Below are 10,614 nucleotides of genomic sequence, written 5' to 3'. Positions count from 1 at the left end.
TAATTCCTAAGATGAAGGATGTGGTAAGAAATGAGGTATTAAGACTTCTTGAAGCTGGTATTATATATCCTATTGCTGATGGTAGATGGGTTAGTCCTGTGCATTGTGTTCCTAAGAAAGGAGGAATGACTGTTGTGCCTAATGATAATGATGAGCTCATACCCAAAGAGTAGTTGTAGGGTATAGAATGTGCATTGATTATCGAAAAGTTAATAAAGTTACTAAGAAAGATCATTACCCTTTGCCTTTTATTGATCAAATGTTAGAAAGGTTGTCTAAGAATACTCACTTTTGTTTTCTTGATGGTCATTCTGGGTTTTCACAAATTGCTGTTAAAACTAAGGATCAAGAGAAAACCACTTTCACTTGTCCATATGGAACTTATGCTTATAGACGTATGCCTTTTGGTTTATGTAATGCCCATGCTACTTTTCAAAGATGCATGTCTGCTATTTTTCATGGCTTTTGCGAGAGTATTGTAGAGGTATTCATGGATGATTTTTCTGTCTATGGGAATTCTTTTGATAATTGCTTGCGGAACCTTGATAAATTTTTGCAGAGATGTGAAGAAACTAACCTTGTTCTTAATTGGGAGAAATGCCACTTTATGGTTAATGAAGGAATTGTATTGGGACATAAAATTTCCGAGAGAGGTATTGAAGTTGATAGAGCTAAAGTTGAAGCAATTGAGAAGATGCCCTATCCCAGGGATGTTAAAGGTATTCGTAGTGTTCTTGGTCATGCTGGGGTTTTATAGGAGGTTTATTAAAGACTTCTCCAAGATTTCAAAGCCTCTTACTAATCTTCTTCAAAAAGATGTACCTTTTGTTTTTGATGATGATTGTAAGGAAGCTTTTGAAACTCTAAAGAAAGCCTTAACAACTGCTCCTATAGTTGAACCTCCTGATTGGAATTTGCCTTTTGAAATTATGTGCGATGCTTGTGATTTTGCTGTAGGCGCTGTTCTTGGACAGCGAGTAAATAAAAAATTGAATGTTATTCATTATGCTAGTAAAACCCTTGATGCTGCTCAAAGAAATTATGCTACTACTGAAAAAGAATTGTTAGCTGTAGTCTTTGCTTGTGATAAGTTTAGATCTTATATTGTTGATTCAAAATTTACTATTCATACTGATCATGCTGCAATCAGATACCTTATGCAAAAGAAAGATGCTAAGCCAAGGCTTATTAGATGGGTACTTCTGTTGCAAGAATTTGATTTACATATTGTAGATAGGAAAGGTGCTGATAATCCTGTTGCTGATAATTTGTCTAGATTGTAAAATATTGCTTATGATCCTGTTCCTGTTAATGATAGTTTTCCAAATGAACAATTGGCTGTAATAAAGGTGAGCTCGCGAGATAGCCCTTGGTATGCTGATTATGCTAACTTTATTGTTTCCAAGTACTTGCCTCCAACCTTTTCAGCTCAGCAAAGGAGGAAATTCTTTTATGACTTGAGGCATTATTTCTGGGATGACCCACACTTATATAAAGAAGGAGTGGATGGTATTCTGCGAAGATGCGTTCCCGATTATGAACAACAAGAGATATTGAGTAAATGTCATGGTAGTGCTTATGGAGGACATCACGCCGGAGAAAGAACCGCACAAAAGGTTCTACAATCAGGTTTTTATTGGCCAACTCTCTTCAAAGATGCAAGGAAGTTTATTTTATCTTGTGATGAATGCCAAAGGGTTGGTAATATCTCCAGACGCAATGAAATGCCTATGAATTATACTCTTGTTATTGAACTGTTCGATTGTTGGGGATTTGACTTCATGGGACATTTTCCCTCTTCAGAAGGTAACACTCATATACTTGTTGCTGTTGATTATGTTACTAAATGGGTGGAAGCCATACCTACAAAAAGTGATGATGGTGAGACCTCTTTAAAGATTCTTTTAGATATTATTTTTCCTAGATTTGGAGTTCCTAGATATATTATGACTAATGGAGGTTCTCATTTTATTCATGGTGGTTTTAGAAAAACTCTTGCTAAATATGGCATTAATCATAGAATTGCTTCCGCTTATCATCCCCAAACTAGTGGGCAAGTAGAACTATCAAATAGAGAAATTAAATCTATCTTGCAAAAGACTGTTAATAAAACTAGAAAGAATTGGGCTAGTAAATTGAAGGAAGCACTATGGGCTTATAGAACTGCTTATAAAAATCCCATGGGAATGTCACCTTATAAAATGGTTTATGGAAAAGCTTGTCATTTACCTTTAGAACTAGAGCACAAAGCTTATTGGGCTGTTAGAGAATTAAATAAAGATCCTAAACTAGCTGGTAATAAGAGGTTGCTGCAATTGAGTTCTCTAGATGAATGGAGAAGTGAAGCTTATGAAAATGCTAAACTCTTTAAAGAGAAAGTTAAAAAATGGCGTGATAGAAGGATTATCAAAAGAGAATTTAATATTGGGGATAAAGTCCTATTGTATCGGTCTCGTCTCAGATTCTTTGCAGGGAAATTACTCTCGAAATGGGAAGGACCATATGTTGTTGAGGAGGTGTATCGTTCAGGAGCAATTAAAATTAGCTCTCTCCAAGGCAATGCTACACAAGTGGTGAATGGACAAAGACTCAAGCATTATATCTCAGGTGATTCTTATAATGTAGATGTTGATGTTATTCGAGTGGAAACATCGGAGGCCTTCATCAAAGGTCAAATTGACAGTTCGCCAGAACTCGACTTTGAATAGGTAACAGTACTGGTAATATAAAGTTCGCGATTTACTTTCCGAACAATGTTTTTGCTGTTTTTGGAAAATATGAAAAATTAGGAGATCGAAATGGACTGGAGGAAACGCACGAGGGCGTGCCCCCATAGGCCGGCGCGGGCCCCAGCCAGGCCGCTCCGCCCTATGAGCTGGCCGCCTCGTCGCCTCTTTCCGACTCTGGTTCGACCTGGTACTTTCCTTATGACATAAAAATTCCTGCTATATAATCCCCCGGACCCCTGGAGGTCCGCATATCGTTTTCTCGATGTGTTTTGTTTCGGGTTGTTTCTGCCAGGATTTGCTTCGGATCTAGAGTCATCATGTCTTCGTCGGAAACCCCGAAGGACAGCTCCTGCAAGGATGTTGACAACTTGTACATGAACGAGCTGAGGATGCATCCCAAGGAGTTGCTGCTCGTTGATGGGGAGCTGCAGATCAAAGATGTTCAGGGTCCTAAAGGAGAAGGAAGTTTGGAAGACAGGATGGAGAAGCTAGAACAAGAGGTCTTCAACTACAAGAAGATGGCTGAGCGTGAGGTGGATATCTTCCACAAGATTGTGTCTGAACTCATTGCTGAACACGAGAAGGAAACTGCAAAGCTATGGGGCGACACCCTCTCACTTCACGACACCACCAACAAACTCCAAGCTCAACTCTATGACGTTCAGAATCAGAACTGTGAGTATGAAAACAGGTTTAAACACATAAGTCATGCTGCTGGTTTCAGGATTCCCGAGACCAAGATGTCGTTTGTTGATGGAGAGCCTCTTCCTTGGAAGTCTGATGATGGGAATTCATCACCACCATCGCCGAAGGAGTAATTCATCATCGGTGATTGGCAACCCCTTGGTTTGTTCCAAGCTTGGGGGAGTGCCGCGGTATCGCATCATCACTACCTTTTACCTTTTTACTATCAAGTAGTGTCATATCATGAGTAGGGAAGTTATCATATAAGATGGGTTGCAGTGTGGAAGTATCTCTCCTTTAGTTGGTTGTCTATGTATCCCTTGGTGTGAGTTATCGTTATGGAATATTAATGAGAAGTCTTATCATTTACATATTGCACAACTCTGCCCGCTGCAGCACCGAGGGATACGAGAACCACCACTGCGAGGGTCGACATTCAATCCCCAGAGAAGGCCAGAGAGGCAACCGCCGGCCACCATGGCCACCGCGCGGGTACCAGATCAGGGCCCAGGGCCCCTGCCCCAACCCGCACGCTAGGCGGCCAGGGAGGCCACCCAGCCCACGCAAAGCCCTGCTCCTCCCCTGCAGGTCTCGCCACCACCGGCCCGCCCGACCGTGGCCGCCGAATCTTGCGCCGCTGTGCTCATCGCCCTTTGCTTGCCGCCGGCCGAGTTCGCGCCGCCCAGCAGAAGCCTCCGAGGGAGCCGCTGCCGCCCTGAGTGCGCCCAGCATGCAGAGCCACCACGCCGCCGTTGCGCAGCCACGCCGCCACGCCCCCTGCCAGCGTCGCGCCCCGTCGCGACGGAACGGCCCGCGCCGGCGACACCGCGAGGGGAGAGGTGCCCCGCCGCCGCCGCCCCCGAGCTTCGCCCGGCGGGTTCCCCTGGCGGCGGCGAAGCGGGGGAGGGGGAGGGAGGACTCTGGCGGCGCTCGCGCTAGGGTTTCGCCTGGGACTCGCGGGAGCCCAGGGACGAAACGTTTTGGTTCATGTTCAAAATTAACCTTCTTAGCTGGGCCATTTTAACAAGCAAATCTCTCAGATCTAACCATCCAAGACCGAGGTCCAAAATCAGGTAATCTGCCACACAAAAATAGTACACCAACTATTCTGCTGTATCCACCGGAGATGTTCATCACGGGTCAGTACAACAAGCAGCAATACCATCCTCCCTAAAGATTACAAGCCACAAACCGATCAATAAATCAACAGTAAAATCATATAAGTTCTGATAAGAGAAGTGCTTTCGAGAGGAGGGATGTAAGAATTTCGGAGGACACAGGAAGAGCAAGATTGTCTAATTCATCGGAAAAAAAGTTCATTACATACAACGATGAGGGCTCGGAGGCTGTGAAACAAAATTCATTCAGAAGAAATGATGAACAGGGTGCGTTGAGAAATTGGCTTTCAGAGGAAATACCTTTGGACACCTTCGGACTGAGCAAGGTCGATGAGAAGTTGAGGACATAGTGTTTTGACCAGCACCCCAAGATCATGCATCGCAAGCTTTCGTTGTTCCTTCCTCCCTGAGAGAGAGAAGCGATGCCCTCTCACAAGGCTCGAACCGCTAGATCCGGTCGATAAACTAACCGGAGAACCCATCGCCATCGCCTTCCCCCGGGAGGCAGCAACAATCTCACGTACTGTGCAGAGAGACTTTCTTCGCGTACCTTCATATGATTCTTCGCCATAGCCTGCGGAGCAAAGCCGCGATGAGTGAAGGTGTGGTGGAGGTGGAACGTCCGTGCGACCAGGTGAGATATCAAATTGAGAACGAGGGGACGCAATAACGGCGCTGGCAAGAAAAGGACAGAAGAACAGACTGGTAAAGGCCGATAATGGAACAACTACATGTATTTCTCTTTTCTACTTAAACCTCAAAGTGTTGTTGCTATTGACCAATGCTAAGTTTGCCAAAACCAAATAGATTTATTCAATGCTCCCAAAGTGATACCAATACTAATAAAAAGATCAATCATATAATAAGGATTTTAATGGAAGAACTCCTCAATGGGTACAGATCGAGTACGCCACGAATCCCACGATCATCTATATATCAATATAAACATAGTAACATATTTAGCAATATATTCACCAATCCCCTGTAAGAGATAGAAATCAAACAACTGCATAGATTTAATCGAAGAGCATAGCTGGGTAAAACCTGATGCATAGGGCAGAAAATTAATAAGGACATTTGCTGCCCCTAGCACATCCACGAAACACATATCTGCAAAAAGAAAAAAGTGGGATAGATAAACGATTAAACATTACGAGTGCAGACTGCTCACGGATGGAATGCGAAGAACAACGGTTAGCCCTTACCTGTTCGGTACTTTGGTGTGGACTGTCAAGCATGCACCGTGGAAGATGATTGCCAGAGGTCGCCCCCGCCTTCTCCTTCTCTTGAACCAGAGACACCGCTGCATCCTGCCTCCTCCGCGTCGTCCTCGAGCCGTTGACGCCGCATCCTCATCCAGTCATCCTCTGCATCGCCCGCCGCCGTCGCCATCTTGCCCTTAGTCGTCGCCGCCATGATTCTGCATAATTAAAAAAAAAAGAATAACAAGATTCAGGAGCTATGCATTCCGGGGAAGCAGAGGAAGAGAAAACAATCTGCAATCCCTCCCGACAGGCTGGGATGCTCTTAGATGTGTGTTCGGTAGTTGCACCATCACTATGAGATTTTGTCCCAAATGCAGTAGTCGTGAAACAGGAGATGTAGGTGAGGAAATAATAAACAAAGTTTGTTTTCTATTTGACTGAATCCAAACCCTATGTTGTCTTCTGCAATCCCTCCCGATCTGGGAAAAACCTAGGTGATCCACCGACTGATGTGGAAGGGAGATGTGAAGTGGTAGTAGGTTGCAGGAGAGAACCAAAAACGCTACATCGAGCGGCCGTCCCACCGCAACAACAACGTTTCTGGCGGCGGCACCGTCTGAACTGGAGTCCGCTGGCGCACTGCTGTCCAAGATGACCGGAGGAAGTTCTTATCTGTTCCCTCAACGCAGGTTGTGTTCTTTCCCTGCAGGAGCTGCTTGCCACTGATTTGATCGGGATCAGGATCGCGGCCAGAGCCGCGGTATAAGGCCATGAAGATGCCTCGTCCATTCCAGGAGTCAAGCGCACTTCTCCGTCTGCCGCTGCACTTTCTCCACGTTGTCGCGTACGCATCCTGTCCTTCCTTGCATGTGTTTATTCTTCGTCTGGTTGTTGTGAATCTAAATCGGAAGAGGTAATTTGTGTGTAGGCATCAGCGATATTTATTGGAAGTATTTGTCCGGTTGGTTCCAGGACCTGGCTCATTACGACATGTGCACGGACTCCAAGGTATGGTATGAGTGCTTAAACAAATCCTCCATGTAGCTAGCTCAGATGTGGAGCATGCTTGGATGGTATCTGGGACTTCAGCTGGCTCTTGGATAATGACCTTTGGCTAATTGCTAATGTAATCACGACGGGTAGGCCATTTGTTATTGATCCAAAACTGAATGCTGGGGATCAACGATTCTACTGTGTCCGCACTGCAATTATGTCTCTCCAGTCTCCATTTTGTGCAGGGAGTGTTCATGCTGGTTCCGGTCAACTTTGTCAGCCAAGGCTGGGCTTCCGCCCAACGATTCTATGGTGTTCAGTGTAATTTATCATGCCTCTCCGGTATCCATTTTGCGCTGGGACTGTTCATGGCTCCATGCTGTTTCCAGTCAACTCGTTCAGGCAATCTTGGAGGCTGGGCTGATGTATTGAATTGGGGATTTCTTGCGTGACAATTCCTTATGGTTGCCGGCCAGGCCAGGTTAGACTGTCTGCTGGTAGTGACATACCTTATGTTTTCATGCTTTAGTATCTATTTGTACGTACGTATGACTGGTTAGAGTGTGTATGCGAATCATTCATGCCATGATATTGTCAGTTATTATTTTTGCTGTATGCAGCAGATTGCATGAGCAGTATAGTCGAGTGTGCAACATAATCGGATTGTAGAGGGGGAACCTTGGTATAGAATTCTGTTCTATCCATAAGTGAGCCAAGACCAGTAATTTTCCTGGTTTATTACTTTGAAAAGCTACTAAATCCCAGCCACATGCACATCTGAAATCTTCATTTTATTTTTGCAACAGAGGTTAATTAAGTACATCCCTATGAATGCAATGGAATCTGTATGTTTGTTCATTCACCAGTACTTAGTTTCACACTTCTAGATGCACATGCCTTTGATTAGCTTTTTTTTGGTTATTCAAGTGGTCAACATCTCTTTGTCCACTGTATAATGTACGAGGTTCGCAATGCAGATACAACCTTCAAGCTTATTACATGACCTCCATCTGCATCATTTACAGATTGTTTGCTTTGGTAAGGTCTTTGTACTACTTACGGCTAAATATCTCTTGGTTTTGTTTTCTACTATATATAGTGCTATCATCAACAGTTCAATGTCTTGTGAACCAAAGCCAATAGCAGTTAAAGGTTCATCTGGCAGCCATCGTTCTTGCCTAGGTTGGTTCTTCGTCCTATATGTTCCCTTTTTTTCTCTGGAATGTCTTATGCTGGCTTCATGTTGGTCTTCGACACCTGCAGTGCTAGGAACGGTTGCACTCCCTGCTGGGGGTTGATGGCGCGTCAACCATTGTGCAACACAGAGTTCAAGTGAGGAGGGGGAGGAGCTACGGCTACGGCCTGATGTACAAGCACAAGAACCGGCATAGATCGGTGTTCATTCTCCAGACTGGGTCAGCTGAATGTGTCGAAGAGAACATTCCAGGTCTGCATTCATCAGTCTAAGTACTTCAGCTTTTTAGTTGTGTACTGATTTTTCTATGGATGGCATACTCCCCGTTGGACAAGCTCTTCCTAGATGTCAAAAGATAGGTTGAAAGAAACTGTTTTATTATTGCAATCCACTCGGTTAATTTTCAGCTGACCATGCCAAATTTAGAAAATTCTCTTGTAGTGAGTTAATGTCTCTTAGATACATCCATCCTCTATAAAATTAAGCTACACGTTGTTTCTTGCTTTCAGTTGAAACTACTCGCATTTACTACCAAGTAACAATACAATATCATTATCATGCAGTATGGGAAAAATGGAATGTGTGCGTGAGGTTAATTCAATTTCGAATGTGTTATTTACAGATAAAGAATACAGATTCATTAAATGCAGAACCTTCAAATACATGCTTGACATATTCTAATGCATTTTACTTAATCATCTACCGCCAATAAGACCACTTCCATGCTCTCAACTATATAAAGTTGTGCACATTCCTTTGAAATAAGCTAAGTCACATGATATAATAGTTGTTATTTACTTATAGACGAGTGATCAATTTTACTCCAGCATTAACATGCACTAACGTGATGTACTTTATTATTATATTGGTACACAAATAAGCATGCACGCATATACACATGACTCAAACTAGGGAAGTCTATTTTTTCCAAGTTTCAAGTATTAGTAAAGATAGTTTCACAGCCATACACAATACACAGTTTTAAATTCTGATTTGTTATTAAGTAGTATAGTTATGTATTTGCTAGGTTTTTGTCCATGTTTAGTAGCAGAGGAAAGCGCTGAGTTTTTAATCATTCTTGTGTCACTATACAGATTATCTACTATACTGGCGATATTACTTTCAATTCATCTCCTTTTTTTTTTTGTGAATCATTCAATTCATCTCCTTTCAGTGGAAAACAATCCTTCCCTACTGGATTATGTGTGTTCCATTCATCACTTTACAGATCAGATGTTAATGGGCCTTTTATTTTTCAAAAAGGGGTAAATGGCTAAGTTCTGATAATTTCCTAGGAGTAAGGAGACATGCAAATGACGCAGATTGTGTACTGCAAGGTTTGCTTCTTTTTTTGGTTATACGTCTGCAGCAGTTAGATATTAGTTCTTGTGCACATGATGTTTGTCGATTTAAGGAATTCTACTTTAGATTTAAATCTATAGCCCTGAATCCTATTCAAATAGGACATTATGTGAGGATCTGACAATTAAAGGACATGAAGTTTGGGTATACATTCAAATCTTGATTTCTCGTGCGCGTGTGTGTGGGTGGGGGTGGGGTCTTGTTACTATATGTCCTATGAACAAGGCCTTTGTCGGTTCCAACCAGCTAATATATCTTGGACACTATGTATGACCTCACTGTCCTCGGCTTTCTACAATACTTCTCACGATAGTCACCAGTCGCTCAGTGAGGAATGAGGACCTTGAAAGATGACATGTGTTTATGCTTTCAGCATCCAAGGAGGCTGCTAATGAACTGCCAAACAGATGTTGATGCAGTAAAATCATGAGCAAAGTCTCCACATGTGGTGGCCAAGGAAATACGAGCTTCCATAACAATCAGCTAGGGACAATTACATAGGACAAATCAAGATTGCACAAGGTGACGTATGTGTTTATGCTTTCACCATCCAAGGAGACTGTTCATTACTTATCATGCATTGTCTATAGAGTTACCTGCTTACCTTCGAGTATGGTTAAGGTGCAGCTAAGCCTTCTAGCCAATGCATGATAATCTCAAGATTATGCCAGTAACCTGCGGTAGACATATGTACACTGGTACACTTTTTATCATATTATCCTCCAGAGTAAGGAGTCCTCCGATTGAAAGCAGTCCCTATTGTATTTTAATTTCCTTGTTTCATGTGACATATATGTGTAGAAATATCTAACATTATATTGATAAAATAGACGGGCGCAGCAACGCGCGCCATCATGGTCTAACATTAAAGCTCTCGTACGGGTTGTGCGATAACCATGTTTACTGGGGAAACTATTGTTGAATGTAATAACAAGTTTGCATTTAAGGAAAAATATCTCTATCTTCGTGGTGGAGGCTCAAAATGATGTTATTTAGTTAGTAAGTATAAGATATTCACGTTAGCTTAGTACTACTAATCTCTGATCAACTCATCTCACCCAAGCAGAATACAAAATGTTAAATAGCTGACCCAGGCTGGTGTACTGCTTTGTTGGTAGATCTCTTACAAAAGTTACTACAAATTTAGACAAATCTTAGACATTCTTTTATGGCCGGAGGGAGTATTGAAGTTAATATAAGGGTAAGAAATAACATATGTATCCAAAGAAGTTTGCCTAGAGTGGTGTTAATAATTATGTAATTCCAGTTTTGATGCCAGTACGTATCGAGTATTGATCGTCAGCAAAGAATATGAGAATATTTTCTTA

General features: G+C 42.6%; 1 long non-coding RNA gene across 4 annotated transcripts; it reads left to right on the top strand.

The window, feature by feature from the left end:
- The first annotated feature begins 6,923 nt into the window (after positions 1-6,923).
- LOC124688247 lies at positions 6,924-10,027 on the top strand. 4 transcript variants are annotated; one of them, XR_006998462.1, is made up of 5 exons: positions 6,924-7,210; positions 7,829-7,911; positions 7,993-8,176; positions 9,099-9,261; positions 9,660-10,027. It is a non-coding gene; the product is annotated as an uncharacterized LOC124688247 (long non-coding RNA). The 4 variants fall into 4 exon arrangements; XR_006998461.1 differs by lacking the exon at positions 9,099-9,261; XR_006998459.1 differs by having other exon boundaries at positions 9,099-10,027.
- Positions 10,028-10,614: the final 587 nt, after the last annotated feature.

Source organism: Lolium rigidum, chromosome 2 (assembly GCF_022539505.1).
Source record: "Lolium rigidum isolate FL_2022 chromosome 2, APGP_CSIRO_Lrig_0.1, whole genome shotgun sequence".
Classification (NCBI taxonomy): Eukaryota; Viridiplantae; Streptophyta; class Magnoliopsida; order Poales; family Poaceae; genus Lolium; species Lolium rigidum.
Note: the sequence above shows the minus strand (reverse complement) of the source record. Positions and strands in the feature narration are given on the sequence as shown.